General features: G+C 41.9%; 1 long non-coding RNA gene across 3 annotated transcripts in view; it reads left to right on the forward strand.

The window, feature by feature from the left end:
• The window catches only part of LOC143155946 (uncharacterized), a 166,100-nt gene extending 151,376 nt beyond the window's left edge, over nucleotides 1–14,724 (forward strand). The window contains exons 5-7 of one of the 3 annotated variants that reach the window (XR_012994514.1): nucleotides 6,044–6,103; nucleotides 9,205–9,338; nucleotides 14,664–14,724. This is a non-coding gene — a long non-coding RNA (uncharacterized LOC143155946). Of the gene's footprint in view, nucleotides 1–6,043; nucleotides 6,139–9,204; nucleotides 9,513–14,663 lie in introns of those variants that run through there. The other 2 variants (XR_012994513.1, XR_012994512.1) reach the window with 2 other exon arrangements.
• The last annotated feature ends 2,778 nt before the right edge of the window (nucleotides 14,725–17,502 follow it).

Consider the following 17,502-nt stretch of genomic DNA (forward strand, 5'->3'; position numbering starts at 1 on the left):
TTCTTATTCCTCCCCTCTTACCTCCAGCATTTTCTCCCTGTCTTCCCAGAAGATCTTTGCAGAAACCCAAAGAGAAGAAAAGTGACATGAGGGCTTGTTTCCCTACTTTGCTGGAGAAAGATGATAGCGTGAGAAGGATGTTTAACCTAAAATCTCTCCATGGCTGCTGCTTCTGCCCTGGGACACACTGGCATATCATCTCAGATCAGCATTTTTAGAAAGATCTGTACATATTTTTGATTGGAGAATCTGCTTTGGTTCCAGATAGGGCTCCTAAAATCTAAAGAGGAGCCAGCTGGAAATCTTGAGGAGTGACCATCTGGCTGAAGCAACCTGGGACCAAACAAACTCAACAGCCAGTCTTCTAGTCCCTGGCCCCATTTCCTTCTCTCCCAGCCTCACTAGCCACCTGAAAGGGCTCCGTTGAACAGATATGTGATCTCTGCTCAGGCAGAACTGCATCACTAAAAATAAATCCCCAGCTTGTGTTAACAATCTTCATCTGTCCACTCTCTCACATCCAAAACTCCAGTATCAAAAACAAAGGTGTGTTCATTTTGGTTCCAAAGCAGGTCAGGTAGAGCAGAAGACAATTCAGAAACTGGAGAAAATCTGCAGAAATAAAAAAGCTGATGATGAGCTGATAATGTATGACTTAAAGGTATTTTACCAGCATTTAATAATACTGTGGAGGGAAGGAAGTGTTGAAAGAGCAGTTGTTTACTTATTATTTTCAACTTCAGCATTCATTTGATATATATTAGAGGGCTCAAATGCAACCACATTAGCGGCTAGGAGGTGCACTTCGCTGTGAGCTTGTGGGAGGTCTTGTGCTTGAAGACACTGAAGTATTTTGCTTTTAAATGCTCTGTGCTTTTTTCTGTTTTTTTTTTTTTTTTAGAGTTATGGGATTTAATTGAATTGGTGGTCTGCTGGCTTTTTCCAGTCAGAAGTTACATGTAAGCTGTCTCCTGTATCCCTCTCTCTTCCTCTCTCTCCTTGTCCCTTGCAGAAGGTTGTGCTAGGCATGTACATCCATTTCAGAATCTAATCATAGACAACTTAAATCTTTCCAACGTTACCCACATTAGTAATTGCAAAATAATAAACATGACAAAATTCAGATTAATAGGGCATCCTGCGCAACTCGGATGGCGGGGAGAGCCCTCTGGAATTCTAAACGTAATAGGTCTGTGTTTATTTCTCAACCGACGGCATAATGTGACTGATTTACAAGAGTTTAACTCAAGTGTTAATCTGACAGTGACGAAGAGCTTCTCAGTGGCAGAATCACTTACACTATCATATTAGTTGCCTCCTCTATTAAAGCAGTGTGGTCGATAATTGGAATGCTTTTATGTCTAGTGGTTCTGACAAGGCTCTCTTTAGGTCACATATGGGCGGTCTGGCTTGCTGCACAGCTGAACAGTGGCAAATGATTTAAACTGAGAAAGTATTGTTCTCCTCGTATTATGGAGCAAGGGCAGTTCAAGGAAAGCAAGGCTCTGCACCGGCTACCTGCTGGTGTGTAGTAAAATAAGATGGACATGATACTGGGCTGGGAGTACAATTAAATCTATTTTGCACCAATGTGTTGGTGGACAGATGAGTTTCCACATGGCAGAGCTTTATGATCTTTAAGGTAGACTGAACTAATAGATTGGTGTGGAGCGCACTGAAGTTACTAAGGATGAGAAAGCAAGCAGCAGTACATTTGAACTACAGGTTTCTCATATGCTCCACGTCATGCTGAGTTTTTATAGCTCCTGGCTTTCAAAAAGCCTGTTTCAAAGAGGTTTGCGCTAGACTGGGCATGCAGTTTTGCTCTGCAGATATTGTCGCTACCGATTTAGTGGAATGCAATTAGGAAGCCTAAATTAAGTGGTAATGGAGAACCAGCTCTTGAAACTGGGGTTTCCACGGCAACCACTGCTTACAATACAGCCTTCAGTTAGTTTTCCCACTTTATCTGCAAAATGCACAATTGAGCTTTAAAACAGCTTTGTGCTGAAAAGCGCACTGTAAACAACTGTTTGCAATGAGAGTTTTACACTGTCTTTAAATACAACAAGCTATCAAATAAAATTTACTTGTCCACACTAATAAAAAAAAAAAATCCATGCAGTACTAAACACTAAAGGGTCCAAAAACTTATTATTCATTCTGGAAATTTATATATAATACAAAAATTCAAGATCTTGTGGGTCCTCAATTTGGCTTTTAAGTCTTATCATTATTTCTCAATTTTAAGACACATAATCCCATATCTCTTAGTAGTGAGAAGAACTGAGCGTTTTGGTACAAATACTGCATTTATCGCAATAGCAATGCTATATAGTTATAAAGTGCTTTTTGTCTATTATGAACTAATAAATGTGCATTTTCATCAGACTTCCTTTAACATCTAGCAGTCTTTTACAGATTTTTTTTCCCTTTATAATGCATTATTATATCCTTCATAAATGTTCATGTTTTATGGCAAAGTAACGCTGTGCCATTTCTGAACTGCTTAACATTCTTGATTGCTTTAGGATCATAGCCCAACTTTTGCATCTTGTCAAATGTAACCGCAGGTGATTAAATATGCGTAAAATATGGGAAAGTGGAAAGGATGATGTTAAGGTCATATGTGTAATTTGTATTGACCGCCCTTTTCATGATAACCCCGTCAAACTGAATCTCTAAGCTGAAATTACATATTTGCAACCAATTGTTTCTCCTCTGTTGTACAATCACTAGTCCCGGATTAATACTGTCAGGTGATTTGTAAGAGCTGAGATCTTGGCAGTTTTTAATTTTCCTTTTTTTCCTGTTTTCTACTTATTTGTTTTAATCAAGCTAAAAATCTCAGAGAAAACATTGTCTAAACTTCACCGAGATAATTTCAGAAGACACGTCACATAATTTTGGGTTTTGGCCTATCAGCTGTTAGAGTACTCTTTTAAGGCAGTGTTCTTTGGAGAAAGAGGAGAAACACTTACACCACCAAAGGATCGCACAGCAAGTCAAAACACACCTAATTTGTGTCTCAGCTGAAGTACAGCAGAGACAACCCAAGCACCTTGCAGCGTTTCGAGGCTGAGGCACTTGTGTGTGTGTTATAGCAACCACACCGGGTCGATGCAGAGAGAGAGAAAAAGGGTGTGGGGGCGAAGGTGGTGGTAAGGGGAGAGAAGGGGGGGGGGGGGCGTGGGTGCCTTCCCTCAGGAGCCTGCTGGTCAGAGGACTGTATCTTGGCATCCGCAGTCATGTATAATTCTGGATTTGATATAGTCTCCGCAGACTTCGAATGTGCCAGGCAGGGAAGCTTGCCCTTCACAGTACGGGTGCGCTTTCAGCTGCGGTGATCGGGCTGTGCCTATTCTGATCTGCTCAAAAAAGCCTTTTCAGCGCTAACCGAAGCCAGAATGAGGATGGGAAGGCTGACTGCAAAGTTCACATCTCCTCCGCTGTGTGCCGGTGCTAATGGGAGTTTCTCCTGTGATGGGTAGGTCATAAAACACACAGCTGTAGAGACTGCGCAGGGTGAACAAATCAAAGAACTTAGTAATAAAAATGATGTGTGTGCCAATAGTATTTAATATTAACTTGTGAAAATTGTTGAAGAAACACATCTTTGTCATATATCAGGATTGGCTCTAAAGCTGAATCAACGTATTAATAGGGTTATTTGTAATTATATTGTCCTCGTAAAGGCTTTATTATTTAGGAATCAGAGTTGGAAATTGTAATTTCTTTAATGATTTTTCATCACATAAATTAGCCTGCCTCAACTCCTCCGTCTAGAAGGCAAGAGGAGAGGTTGAGCCGGTCTCCTTCTTCATTCTTACACAAAATCTGCTCATTTGGACGGATCCCAAATTTTAAAGAAACAAGTTCCTGGAAGAAATGCAGAATGCCAGTGCGCACAAGACTTTCACAGGGCATCTCGCTTCAACACTGACTGCCTGCATTTTATCGGAGTACTAAAGGACACATTGAAATTATTTTGTTCCGGCACCGGCGCGTGTTGTGATGTGTATGCATTCAATTGCACTTGACAAATCTTTGGGGCAAACAACATGGTCTAATGTAAGGAAATATCTCAGCATATTCCAAAATGACATTTTTAGACCAAACATGTGTTCGATTGATTTGCTTTCTCCAGAGATCACTTTTGAATCCAGGCCAGCGATAAGTAGGGGGCAGGCTCTCGCTGAAGGCCAGGCGGGTCAGCCGTGCTTCCGCTGGTATTTCCTGCGCTGCAGAGTCCCGTACCTAACTGTACAAATAGCTCCACATGGCACCCTGAGAGCGTGCCAGGGAATTTTATGATCACACGCCAAGTATGGTTGTCAGGTTCCACTCCACTGCTGTGTGTGTATGTGTGTGCTGATATGTGTGTGTGGCTGGAGCTAACTTCAGACTGAGTAATTACCATAATCCAAACAGGGCCTTTACCATCTTATTTGCATTCAGCCAGCAGTGCTGTTTTTATCAGCACCACTACTGAATTGTTGCAAAGTTTTAATTATCTTGACAACTCTCCTTTTTTTTTCATTCGTTCCTTTTTTTTTCCCTCCCCCCTTGGGTTGTGTTTGGATGTCAGCAGTCATCCCCCTACGGCAGCAATCAGATTTCTGCAGTCGGAAGTTTTCTCACTTTTTCTTCTTCTAGTAGTAATTTACAGTATCCCACCTCAAAGGCTGCTCGGAGTGGGGACAGAGGCGGGGGGAGGTTGTCTTTACTAATTAATGCCTAATATTTTTCACAGCAAAAGTCACTCCAAATGCCTCTTTTTAAATTCTATTTGAAGCCCTGGTGTAACTTTACACATGTGTGTAAGCTTGCTGAACTGAAAGAAACCATTTCCTATGCAGAAAGCTACCCCCTTGCATAAATGTTTGCCAGACTAGAGCTTTAGTTGTCATGTTTTCTGTATTTCCATAATCTTTTGATTTAGGATTAGTATAAAATGTATCATGTCACTTATATTTGCTCTCTCTCAAACACTCTGCGTTTTCAGTATTTGAATGCTAAGTTAGACAAATTCAACCTTGAAATAAGACACCGTTTCCTAGCAGTAAGGGTAATTAAGCACTGGAAGAGCTTACCCAGGGAGGAGGTGGACTCACCATAGCTTGGAGTCTTTAAAATGAGATTAGACATCTTTCTGAAAGACATGATTTAATCCAGCTTCTGGGGAAAGATTCTAGTGTATGTGTACGGGAGGTCAGACGAGACGATCGCCAAAGTCCCTTTCGACTTCTGAGGCTGTTGGCCTAGAAATCTGAGTTCGGATATGTTTTGGTTCACATTTAAAGATCAGTTATCACATCTACATACAGAAATTGTCTTTTCGGGATATTAAGACGAACTATTTTTCAAAATAGTGTTGTCCGCTGCAGACAATAAGGTTTTGCTTGCTAAGTTTTGCATTGCCTTTTGTTTTGCTTTTATAAGTATTTAAAAATCACAAAGGTTAATGCAGATTAAAATACTCCAGTATGAGATCGTTATGGAGGAATAGAAGGCTTTAAAGCCTAAAGATTCACAAACTGAACAAATGCAAAAATGATTTCTAGTCTGTTGGTTTCTCAGGCGCAATAAATGTTTTAAAAATAAGCACAATCAATATTTTTCTAACCATAGAATACTATGATTGTATTTAGCTTCTCATCTTTTATGAAGTTTATGCATCAGATTACATCTAATTGCTATCAAACGGTAGGGTAGTATTCTGTTCGGCTGAAAGGTAAACAATTTCTGTTTAACAGTCGTTAGACATTTGTTTTGCTGCAGTTTGGCCTTATGAACACCTTATCCTTGGTTTCCCTTTAAAAGGAAAAAAATTAAAGGTAAGAACCATTAGAGATTTCTCTTTAAATCCAGCAATCTATGCATACTACTAAGAATCAATGCTCTGTAAGCTGTCTGGTGTTCTGCAATAAATTCTAGCTTTTATAGACTTTTGCTGGGCCAGGTAGCTGCTAATGCCATAGAAATTGATTATTTGTGGTGTTCTTATCACTGCTTAAAATATCTAATTGCTTTTTCTCCACAGATTTGGATTTGGCTTGCTTGATGCTGGACGATTAATGAAGGAAGCCCTAACTGGACAAATGTTAGTCTCCTGAGACAATGTGTTGTTGATAACAGGTCTGATTTGAGCAAGTCTAGTCAAATTCAATTTTAATAGTATTTAAAGGCACACACAGGACACATATCGCTGAGTTTTGGGCTGGTTTGTTTGGTTTGTAAGTCTGTTGTGTTACCAAAGTTTATTCCCATTAGTATTAAGCTTTGCAAAGCTGCAGAGACATGTATTTTGTCTCAGTATAGCAAGTTTTGTTCAAAACTTGCCTTTATTCTTTCATGCTTATGCAGACTGAGGTATGTAATTCATCACTGTATGACTGTTCCTGTGAAGGAATTATTGCACTCTGATTATTTTGAACCCTAAAAATTATTGATTGAGGTAAAGAAGAGACAAGAAGGTATTGCAATCAGTTCTGAATCTAGTGAGGACAGCCTTCTTTAAAGGCAGCTAATCCTTAGCCTAAAAGCTGTATGCAGTTGCTGCTGCTCACATAGGATTTTTCAGGTAGCTGTGCCTGTGTCATTTATGTAAAGTTAAGTACAAATCGTTTTCCACTGCACTACCAAATCAAGATAACCACCAAACATCAAGTCACTATCTTACTGGATCCCTGCTTTGAGTGTGAAATTCAGCTCACAGCTCACTCACAGCTCCAGCTGAGGAGGAAAAAGATCTCCCATCCCACCAGAATACTGGACTCCAGAATGTTTCCCTTCTGCATCAAGATGAAGCAATGACATCTAGAGTCAGTAGGGTCTAGAGTACTTTCTTCCTTCCAAGAGCTCCCATTTTCTAGAGATAGGTAAACCAGAGGGAAGAGGGACTTGCATCCATGCACCTTGCACCCCTGCTAACCACGGTGCCAGTCTTTCTTTCGTTGTCCCCAACAGGGGTTGTTGAAAGAGAGACTAACGGCTGGCTCCCTGAAGGTCTAGGCACGGCACTGCACCTCGTTTTTAAGCACCAGTTTGCAGAAGTGACTGCAGACACTTGTGTATGTTGTCTTTTAAACACGTTGTAGGGAAAGGTAGAAATCTCAGAGTGGGAACCAAAACGGCTGGACAGGGAAAGTCTCAAGCATAAGGACTGTGCTCCAGCATTTATCTGTAATCAAAGCCCTTTTCAGCAACGTGGCCCTTAGCCAGCTTGGGGCCTGGAGTCCTCTCCTCAGGCTGACGCTAAAAATATTTGATTCAAATAAATTAATAACCCCATTCTTGTCTTTTGCAGCATTACCACAGTCATAGCAGTGATGCTGTAAACGAATCTTTTACCTAACAGCCTAGTAGTGGTTTAGGCAATGCTTCACGTATGAGGACACCCCAGGTCAGTCCTCTCTCCAGCCCCAGAACAGTCAGCCTTGTCACTGCCACCTTGCAGGGACGCCCCTTAGCCACAATGCTCTGAATCAGGGTGTTCCCTCTCTGTTGGAGACATGCCACACTTTAAGAAATAATTTAAGGTTTATTAGTCTGGAGAAAACAAAAGAGGTACCATAATTATTTTTTTTCCTGCTGTGCATGTAGAGAGCAGTTACCTGGGAGGAACCTGTCCCTCAAGCCAAGGCATGTTATTGCTTATCTATTTTAGCTAGATTAATGTTAATATAGACTATGCAAATGGCTGGTTTTGTGCACCTATGGATCAATGATTTCTGCATGTTTTTCAAGCATTTCTATAGAAAGGGCAGGAATGCACTAGAAATGTGCAGTCCTGTGGGGTGGTTTCTTCCCAAAGATGTCTCCTCCATGCAGTTCTGCAGTGATTCTCCAGCAAAGCGATGGCTGGGAGTTACACCCCTGAGGGACAGGAGCACTATCCCTTTTCTCTGGATCAATGTTACTGTATAAAAGGCACAGCAAGGAAGTCTGTTTCTCAATATTGTACCTACTTAAGGCTCCTGAAGGTGTGATTAATTAGGTGTGATTAATTAAACCACGAGTCATGACCTTCTTTTTTTCCTGTCACATTACTTATAAACAAGAGGGCAGTCAGTGAAGTTAAATGGTATAGGATAGTAAATTTAGAGGAAATAAAAAGAAATTAGTTGTGTTGCATGTGGTCAACCTATGGGATTTGCTGCTCCAGGTGACCATCTGATAAATAGGGTTCCTTGCCTGGAAAGAGTAGTTGTTAATGCTATTACCATAACAGATGGGACCAATCCTGTATTCCTGGGACTTCTGGGTGCACTGGGAAGGCAGGAGTCCTGCTTGGCTAATAAAGTAAGAGCAAGTGCTCCACGTGCTGGGAAGTCAAGCAGGAATGTTATTCTCCACGGACAGCAGCACTGCACTATTAGCTTGATCTACGACTTGCCATTTCGTGGTTTGGTTGTTTGTTTATTTGTCTGTCTTTTTAGTTCCTCTGGAAAATACTGTACTGGCTCTCTCTGTTGACTGAATGACCAGGCTTGGGCAGAAGATATAGCATTCTTCGTCTCTGACCTTTATATCAAAATTGATTAACAATAATTCTTTTGCAGAAAAAGATTGACAATAAGATGTGGATGCTCATCTTTAATGAACTCTAGTTACCAAAGTAGAAACCAGCTAACTTTGATGGTGCTACTGACCACCTTCTCAGCAATAGATGAGTATTTACTCCTTCTTGAAATGATAAAGTAATGCTGTATCCATAGATAAGATGAAGAACCACCTGTTACTCTAGTGGTTTTTTTTTTCTCTCTCTCATATCATTGATTTCCTGGCACCTTTCTCATTACTGGCAGTAGCAGGATGTGCTGGCTAGTATTTATGCAGTCAGAAATGGCATAACTTAGAATCAGAGCCTGTGTAATCCTGTCAAGTACCCGGAATTATTATGTTTATGTATTTTAATCTTTGTAAAGTAAGGAGTCCACTCATAATCTAATTGTTTTTGTTTATTATAATGTTTGCCATTTTGCAGAATAGTTCACTGGAAAGTGCCTACTTCATAATGTTCTCACTTCCTAATAAAAGATCTTATTTAAAAGAATCTTTCTTTTCAATTATGAAAATACTTTCCTCATCTCATTAAGCCCAAAAATGATGAAGTGTTATTTTTCCTTTTTATTTGTGACAATACAAATTAAACACACCTATGGTGAACTAATTACTATGTTTATTTTTTTTTTTATACAGAGCAACTCTGTTAATTGTGAATGTGAAGAGATGAAGCAAGCAAAAAACAAAGAAGGAGAAGTGTGAAGAGCTTTGTTGCCATATCTTCTATGACACTGTATCGGCTCCTAGTTTTAGGATTGGTGAGTGAATAGGTACGTGAGAGAGACACTGTTATTCTACAAAGAAGGGTTATTTCAAAGGAAATAAAGAAAAAAAAAATTTAAAAGGCATGTAAATACATTCTCAGACACTATGTGATGGCAACATTAGAGAGGGAGCTTCATTTGGTCTTCTTTTAATTTCAGATCTTTACAGTGGAACAGTATTGCACAGAGGTCTAGATAATAATGTCCTTGATCTTATCAAGTATTGCCACAGTACTAGTATTGCCATTTTCCTGTTGAGGTTACTCATGTGAGAGAAACCACTCTGTTGTACAAGTTAAAGGTTCACCTTCTGTCCTTCATTTTTGTACTTAAACCAGATTTGGGCATTTCAATGTTCATGCAAATTTCAGCATCTTTCAGAGTTGTGCTCTTTACATTATAAGACACTTTGTTAATTGTAGAGGTAATAGATATCATCACCTTTGTTTAACCATGGAAGTGCTGATTTTCAAATTATTTGAAGTTTTAATTATTGTGGTTGTAACTCAGTACTGCCTCCATGACATTTCATGCGGAAGTTATATCAGTGTAAACCACTTGGGATAACAGGCAGAAATAAATAACTTTTCCTCTGCATATTCATAGTATACTGGAAATTGAGAAGCCAGGACTTCCTACAGAGAAGACCACCCATTGCTCTTCTTTCCCTCCATGGATGTCCATGGTACATTCCCTTCCTCCCTTACATACCAGAGCGAGAAAACCGATTCCCTCACTAGCAGGGATTCAGTGGTCTCCTTTATCAGGTATAAGTTTTGGTGCTGTACAAGACTGCTACCTTGGAGAAGATATGGGGGATGTCTGGAACAGCTGCTCTATCTTCCATTCCTTCATTTACCCAAGGCAAGGGAACGCACTTGACCCAGGAGCCATCATCTTGCCTTTCTTCAGGCCTGGCCCTGATGGCCAAATATAGACATAAGCTGCAGAGTTCAGTCTGCCTGACATGGAGTCCATCCACATAAAGTGGCCTTTGTCAGCATTAAGTGCTGGCATTAAATGCCAGAGGTGGAGGAGTTTTGGAAAGAGCTGAAAAAACACAGCAGACGAATTTGTGCTTCACACAAATTTCTGTTAAAAAAGAGATAGAAAGGGACTAAACAGGGCAGGAGGAGAAGCGAACACAGAGGGGCAGAAATGGCAAAAATCAAACATTAAATATTTCCTTCATAGAATCATAGAATCATTAAGGTTGGAAGAGACCTCTAAGATCATCGAGTCCAACCGTCAACCCAACACCACCATGCCCACTAAACCATGTCCCTAAGCGCCTCATCTACATGTCTTTTAAATACTTCCAGAGATGGTGACTCCACCACTTCCCTGGGCAGCCTGTTCCAATGTTTAACCGCTCTTTCAGTAAAGAAATTTTTCCTTACGTCCAATCTAAACCTCCCCTGGCGCAACTTGAGGCCATTTCCTCTCGTCCTATCGCTTGTTACTTGGGAGAAGAGACTGACACCCACCTCGCTACAACCTCCTTTCAGGTAGTTGTAGAGAGCGATGAGGTCTCCCCTCAGCCTCCTTTTCTCCAGGCTGAACAGTCCCAGTTCCCTCAGCCGCTCCTCATAAGACTTGTTCTCCAGACCCCTCACCAGCCTCGTTGCCCTTCTCTGGACACACTCCAGCACCTCAACGTCCTTCTTGTAGTGAGGGGCCCAAAACTGAACACAGTATTCGAGGTGCGGCCTCACCAGTGCCGAGTACAGGGGCACGATCACTTCCCTACTCCTGCTGGCCACACTAGTTCTGATACAGGCCAGGATGCCATTGGCCTTCTTGGCCGCCTGGGCACACTGCCGGCTCATGTTCAGCCGGCTGTCAACCAACACCCCCAGGTCCTTTTCCGCCAGGCAGCTTTCCAGCCACTCTTCCCCAAGCCTGTAGCGCTGCATGGGGTTGTTGTGGCCGAAGGGCAGGACCCGGCACTTGGCCTTGTTGAACCTCATACAGTTGGCCTCGGCCCATCGATCCAGCCTGTCCAGGTCCCTCTGCAGAGCCTTCCTACCCTCCAGCAGATCAACGCTCCCACCCAACTTGGTGTCGTCTGCAAACTTACTGAGGGTGCACTCAATCCCCTCATCCAGATCATTGATAAAGATATTGAACAAGACCGGCCCCAAAACTGAGCCCTGGGGAACACCGCTCGTGACCGGCTGCCAACTGGATTGAACTCCATTCACCACAACTCTCTGGGCCCGGCCGTCCAGCCAGTTCTTTACCCAGCGCAGAGTACACCTGTCTAAGCCGTGAGCCACCAGCTTCTCTAGGAGAATGCTGTGGGAGACGGTGTCAAAGGCCTTGCTGAAGTCCAGGTAGACCACATCCACAGCCTTTCCCTCATCCACTAGGCGGGTCCCCTGGTCATAGAAGGAGATCAGGTTGGTCAAGCAGGACCTGCCTCTCATGAGTCCGTGCTGGCTGGGCCTGATCCCCTGGCTGTCCCGCACATGCCTTGTGAGCGCCCTCAAGATGAACCGCTCCATAATCTTCCCCGGCACCGAGGTCAGGCTGACAGGCCTGTAGTTCCCCGGATCCTCCTTCCGGCCCTTCTTGTGGATGGGCATCACATTGTCAAGCCTCCAGTCGTCCGGGACCTCCGGACCTTCAGCTGTGGTCAGAGATGGAAATTATATTTGACCAAACAACCAAATCCTCCACCACAAGTCAGGACTAAGGCTGACTTCATTTTTTGTTTCAGTGCTCTCCATAGAAAGGAGCCAGTCAGTTATTCTCTGTGTGTTAAATAGTGTACTAACATCACTAATAGACCAAGCAGTTGGTTTTGTTTTATTGTCTGAATGCTGTAATATTTTACTGTAAATACATAAATAAGATATTCACTTGCCTTATACAAGTTCCCAATGTACTCTATAATAAACCAAGTAATTTTGACAGAAAAATGTTGATCAGCCCTAGCCTAACACCATTCAGACAATGAGCTCAATACTGCACAAATCCCATCCATTAAAAAAGTCAGTGGTATTACATTTACTTTTACAATTTAAAGGACAAAGGCAGAAATGCAAGAGAGATAGAGAAAAAAGAACCATGTGGTCCCTCCTCTTTAAGGGTCTGATCCAGAGCCTATTAAGCTAATGTACATACTCCCTTTGATTTTAATAGGCTTTGCATAAGTCAGAAATTATTGAAAATGAATAGCAGGAAAAAGAATCACCCTGTTTACATTTGTTGGGTTATACCCATAATAAACTTGTAAAAAATGAAAACAGTAGAAAGCATTAAAACAGATCCAAATACTAACTTTATTTTAGAATTCAAGATGACCTCATTTCCTGCTCCAACATAAGTACGTGATGTCATAAACATCAGAAGATTTTTTCAAAACCTTTACTGAAAACATTCCTCTTCCCATCATCAAATACTTCATCTTGCTTTCTTCTTGCAGCTGTTCCTTCTAGAGACACGTATCTTTGGGCAAGCATTTATGAATATCAGAGAGTAGTCTGGAGCACACCACCACCTGGGACACCAAAGGATTACAGATTGCTCTCATGGGAACTGCTGGGTGGGAGGTGGTGGTGGGTCACAAAAGTGTCCAGCCAAAGCAGAGTGCCCAAGAGTGCCCCAGGGATCAGAAGCAAGGCCAAACACCACTCTTCCAAACAAAGATTTCTAAACTAACCTAGATTTTTCATTTCGAGTTAGAGCAGATAGATTTTATTCTTGCAGTAGAACTAGGGTACTTCACAGATAAAATCAAACATGTAAAAGGACTATAAGATTAGATCCTAATTCTCCATTTCACCTAAGGAGAACTGAGGAAAAGACAGATGGAGTGGTTTGCTGGGGCAAGCAGAGCCCTAGGTGGAACCAGATCCCCTGTCCTGTTCAGAGGCTGCCCTTTCCTGCCTGTGATGTGGAAGAAACATAGCCATTATCAGGCACCTGCAAAAGCCCTCCACCTGTTTTAGCTCAAAGTGACAGAGCCCAGAGGACGATGCACGTGTTCCCCACTAGTCTGTAGGGAGCATGATGTAGCTGATGCAATTCCCTCTCCAGCACACCTGCAAGGTCTCATTGATCTGCTGCTCGGTGCTCTGAAAACTCAGAAATCTATTATCAGTGTGAGCATGTGCTTATTGATCAGATTACCTGCTTCTGCTCCCTGTGTGTACCTAATTGTACCAGTGTACCCACACACATACACGTAAATATGCACACACGTATGCTTATATACAGGCACGCACACATGGGTTATTAGGATGTGTGTATGTTAAAGGCTTTACATATTTTTTTTGTTTTACAAAACTGCACATAAATAAAAAGAATGGACCTTCTCCGTGAAACGTGAGCGCAGAAACACTCACAAGTGGCCAAGAGCTGCTAAATAATTAATCAATAGAGCAGTGTGGCAGTTTGAAATGTAAATGTGATGGATGAAGGTGTGATGCTTGTCATCAAGCAGAAAATGATGTGACTGGAATGGATAACCCGCGGTACCTGCTGACTGGCAAAAGCTTGGACACAAAGATAAAGTAAAGCCATCAGAAAGCAGCCCCGGCAACCCCTAATTCTTGCCTTTGACCCACAATTCACTTTCATGTCCCTGTCCCAGAAGAGATGTTTAAAAAAATGATGAAGAGAGATCTTGGGGTGGGAAAGGGGAGAGAAAAAAAACCATCTGAAGAAATGCTACCTGACAAGGCTGCGGGCTACATTCTTGAGAACACCTTTATTTTCTTTCTGTTCTCCTTCTCCTGTTAAATAAAAATGCGGCTCCTTTTTTCCCTTCCCTTTCTTCCAAAACTCTCCCGAGCCATTCCTGCAAGTGGCTCTGTGACTCGGGAGCTGACAACAGCCGCATGCAAAGGAACAAAGAACGAGAGTGACAATTCAGAGTGCACGCAGGTGAGAAAGACACCTTTTACTTATCAAACTAGGCTGCAAAAAATGCTCTTTTTACTCAGCGAGCTAGAAATAGAGGTGATCTAACAAGGCACTGATCCAAATTCTTTATTTGTGCTGAGATGTAATGCTAACAGGATTTTTAGGTTGACTAGTAGTCTGTGGCCCCTCCGTTCAAGTAAGGAAGCATCCCTCCGATTTGGAAAGAGGAAAAGCCGTATAATTACCGTATATTATGTGACAGGAAAATGTATGCCGTGATGGCAAAGGGTGACAGAAAATGTCCATCAAAAAATTTGTTTTCAGGGGCTTCCTACACCAGTCATTACACTTTCTCTGTGGGGAAACTCAGCACGATGGGATTCAACTCAATTCTCTGAATCTGAGAGAACTTAACTTTTGTAAAAAAGGGATTTTTTAATCTTTCTTTTTTTTCTGTAGAAATGCAAGCTTGTAAGTAGGATTTAAAAGTCTGATGGCTCTTTCTCCCTGGAAGAGAGAATCCTATTTCTCAGTAAGTACCATTTAGCAAGTTGGGGGGTTTTGCCTCTTTTGTTATCAAAAGCCCATTCTTTTCAGAAGGTGAAAAATACCACAGTTTAACATTAGATTTCCAAACTCCCCAAAATATACATTAGCAGATAACACCCACTAAAAGTGAAAGCTAAATATAGATATATTATAGTGCTTTGGCACACAAAAGAGATGTTTTACCATTTCTTAGACATAAAATATACATATAAATATTCTCTTAAAATCTTCAGGGGTTTTTTAAGACCTCTATACATGTTTACCTCTGAAGTGGTGTAAAGAAGCAGCAGATCTCCAGGTGAACTGACCAGTGTTTTCATACTTCCTCAACTGATTATTTTTACTTGTTTTTTGGTTTTTGGGTTTTTTTAATCTTTATGTTACCGTTATACAAGAGGCAGTGAAAAAACGCATAAGTATTTATACAAAAGCAAATGTGCCAAAATGAATTTTAGAAGTCAAGAATTGGAGCTCACACTAAAATAGAACCCTAGTTGGCCCAGCTCCATAGTAAATAACCTACTTTTAGTCTGGGACAGGTTACTGGTGTAATGCCATTGAAGGAAAAACTTTCCTGTAACTTGGCTACCTGGATAAGCTTTAAGCAGGGTGCCATCTCCCTATGTATACAGGGAATCACCACACTCCACAGAAATATTTCCCATTTAGAACGACAAAACTGTGGGCTGATAGATAATTCAGCTTGAATTTCTTTTTGGGGGAGTTTTTAGTTGTGTTTTCAGATTTGTACTTTGGGAGCTTTCTTCTAGCTCATGCCAAAGCCACTCAGCTGTATATCTTTACCTACATGGCAGGTACATTCATATTAATTTTTAGACCTTTTGCACAGCTTCAGGAATGCAATATCATCGTAAGTAGGAATCAGACCCTAGAATTTGGAACAATCTGGGTAAGCTAGTCTGTGGGACGGAAGAATGATCCCACACCTTACATCCGGTACGTTTCTGGTGGGAGATGTTCATAGGTTTTGCAGCAGTAATAAGGAATTTGGCCTAATGGTTTACAGAGATTGACGCTGAGTGGAAGCAACTGTTGTATTGCAGTAATGTATCAATATTTATCACTGCTAGGACTTCTATTCCCCCATAAACTGCTGTAGAAGTGGTAAAGCGCCATCCCAGGACTATGTTGTCACTAAGCTCATTGAAGTCCATTTCTGTACCTTCAGTCATCCCCAGCCTCTGGGAGGGAGACCCACCTATTCAGGCCAGAGAGAGCTGTGATGCACCCTGTCCTGTGCCCAGTCTGGAGGACCAGCTCATTAGTACCGTGGGACATACCACCACATGAGCCATGCACTATGCTATATAGCTGCCCACATGTAATGTAGAGGTGCCGACCAGCCCAGCAGTAGGAGCAGTGGTTCACTGCGTTAGGGATTGTGCAGATACACTAGCAACTGGCCACTAGTTTCTAATATGATAGAAATATAGAGGTACCAACATGACTTTGCTTTCTTCCCCCTTTAAATTTGCTGGATACATAGAGGAGAGGAACATAAAAAATGCCCTGACGAAGGCAGATCTGAGAACCTGTGTCTTAACCCCGACAGTGGCCACCAGCAGCCGGCTATAGAAGAGAAGAGGGCGACCTCGTAGCAGAGTGGGCCAGATCACTCTCCCAGCCTCCAGCAACTGGCAGCTCAGGGACTTCCCGAGCTGAAAAATTTGCCTACTTTGCTGTAGAGATGGTGCGTAAAATATGTGGTGATGACTCTCCCGTACCAGCAGGCTTTGTTTCACCCCAAGTGTTATGCCAAACTAGTTGTATATCATCATGAAGAATAACTGCATTTCCCCAGAGCTGATTTCCTATGGCACATTTTACTTAGATACTTTCTCAACACCCTCGCAAATATGCCATAGATCTAAAGCACAATCTCCTTTTCAAAATGAATGGGTCTGATTACAGGTGTATTCATTTTGCAAAAGGTACAAAAGATACAAATGTGCCTTTCCATCTCATATAATGTCAATGTAAGACCCTCTTGCCCTTTTATTTCAATCCCCACAATTTGAAAATAAAAAAAATGACTTGATTATATGTTTTTTACCATTAAGTGTATAATTGCTTTTGTGTTTTGACATTTAATTCCTCTTACCAAAATACATGGTAGGAATTAAAAGTCAAATCTTTTATGTATTTGATGTACAGATCCTTCCATGTATTTCAATGAGAGAAATAGAACAGTGAAACCTTAAAGCAGGTACAGTGAAGCCATCTGAAAACGAAGTCACTTCTTATACTGGAAATCTGACTGTGGCCCCAGTTCTGCCCTCCCTTATCTAGGTCGATGGCTTTTTGAAATTGCTGGAAGGTCTGAATGAGGCAAAACCAAGCAAAACCTGCCAGACTTGACCTTTAAAATAGAGCTGGGATTATACCGTGCCCTGTTGGGCAGATTTCGAGATTACAGTCCAGTCTGAAAATTACTTTTGAAAGCCATAAAATAGGAGCTCGCCAGGCACTCAAGTGTATTGGCCTGGCACGGGATGGCAGCAGTGAGGAACACAGGTCCCAGCAGGGAGGGCCAGGAGCAGCCAGGGCATCAGAGGGGTGTCCCGGCTGGCCCAAGGCCAGCAGGAGGGCTCTGGCATTGAGAGAGGAGTCACACTCTGCGGGCTGGCGAGAAGGTGGGGATACATGCAAGGGGAGCTGGATGTTCCTTATGGATGTTTCATGTGGTTTTTGTCCTCCCTTCGTCTCAACTTTTCCCATAAAGTTTTTC

Source organism: Aptenodytes patagonicus, chromosome 1 (assembly GCF_965638725.1).
Source record: "Aptenodytes patagonicus chromosome 1, bAptPat1.pri.cur, whole genome shotgun sequence".
Lineage (NCBI taxonomy): Eukaryota > Metazoa > Chordata > Aves > Sphenisciformes > Spheniscidae > Aptenodytes > Aptenodytes patagonicus.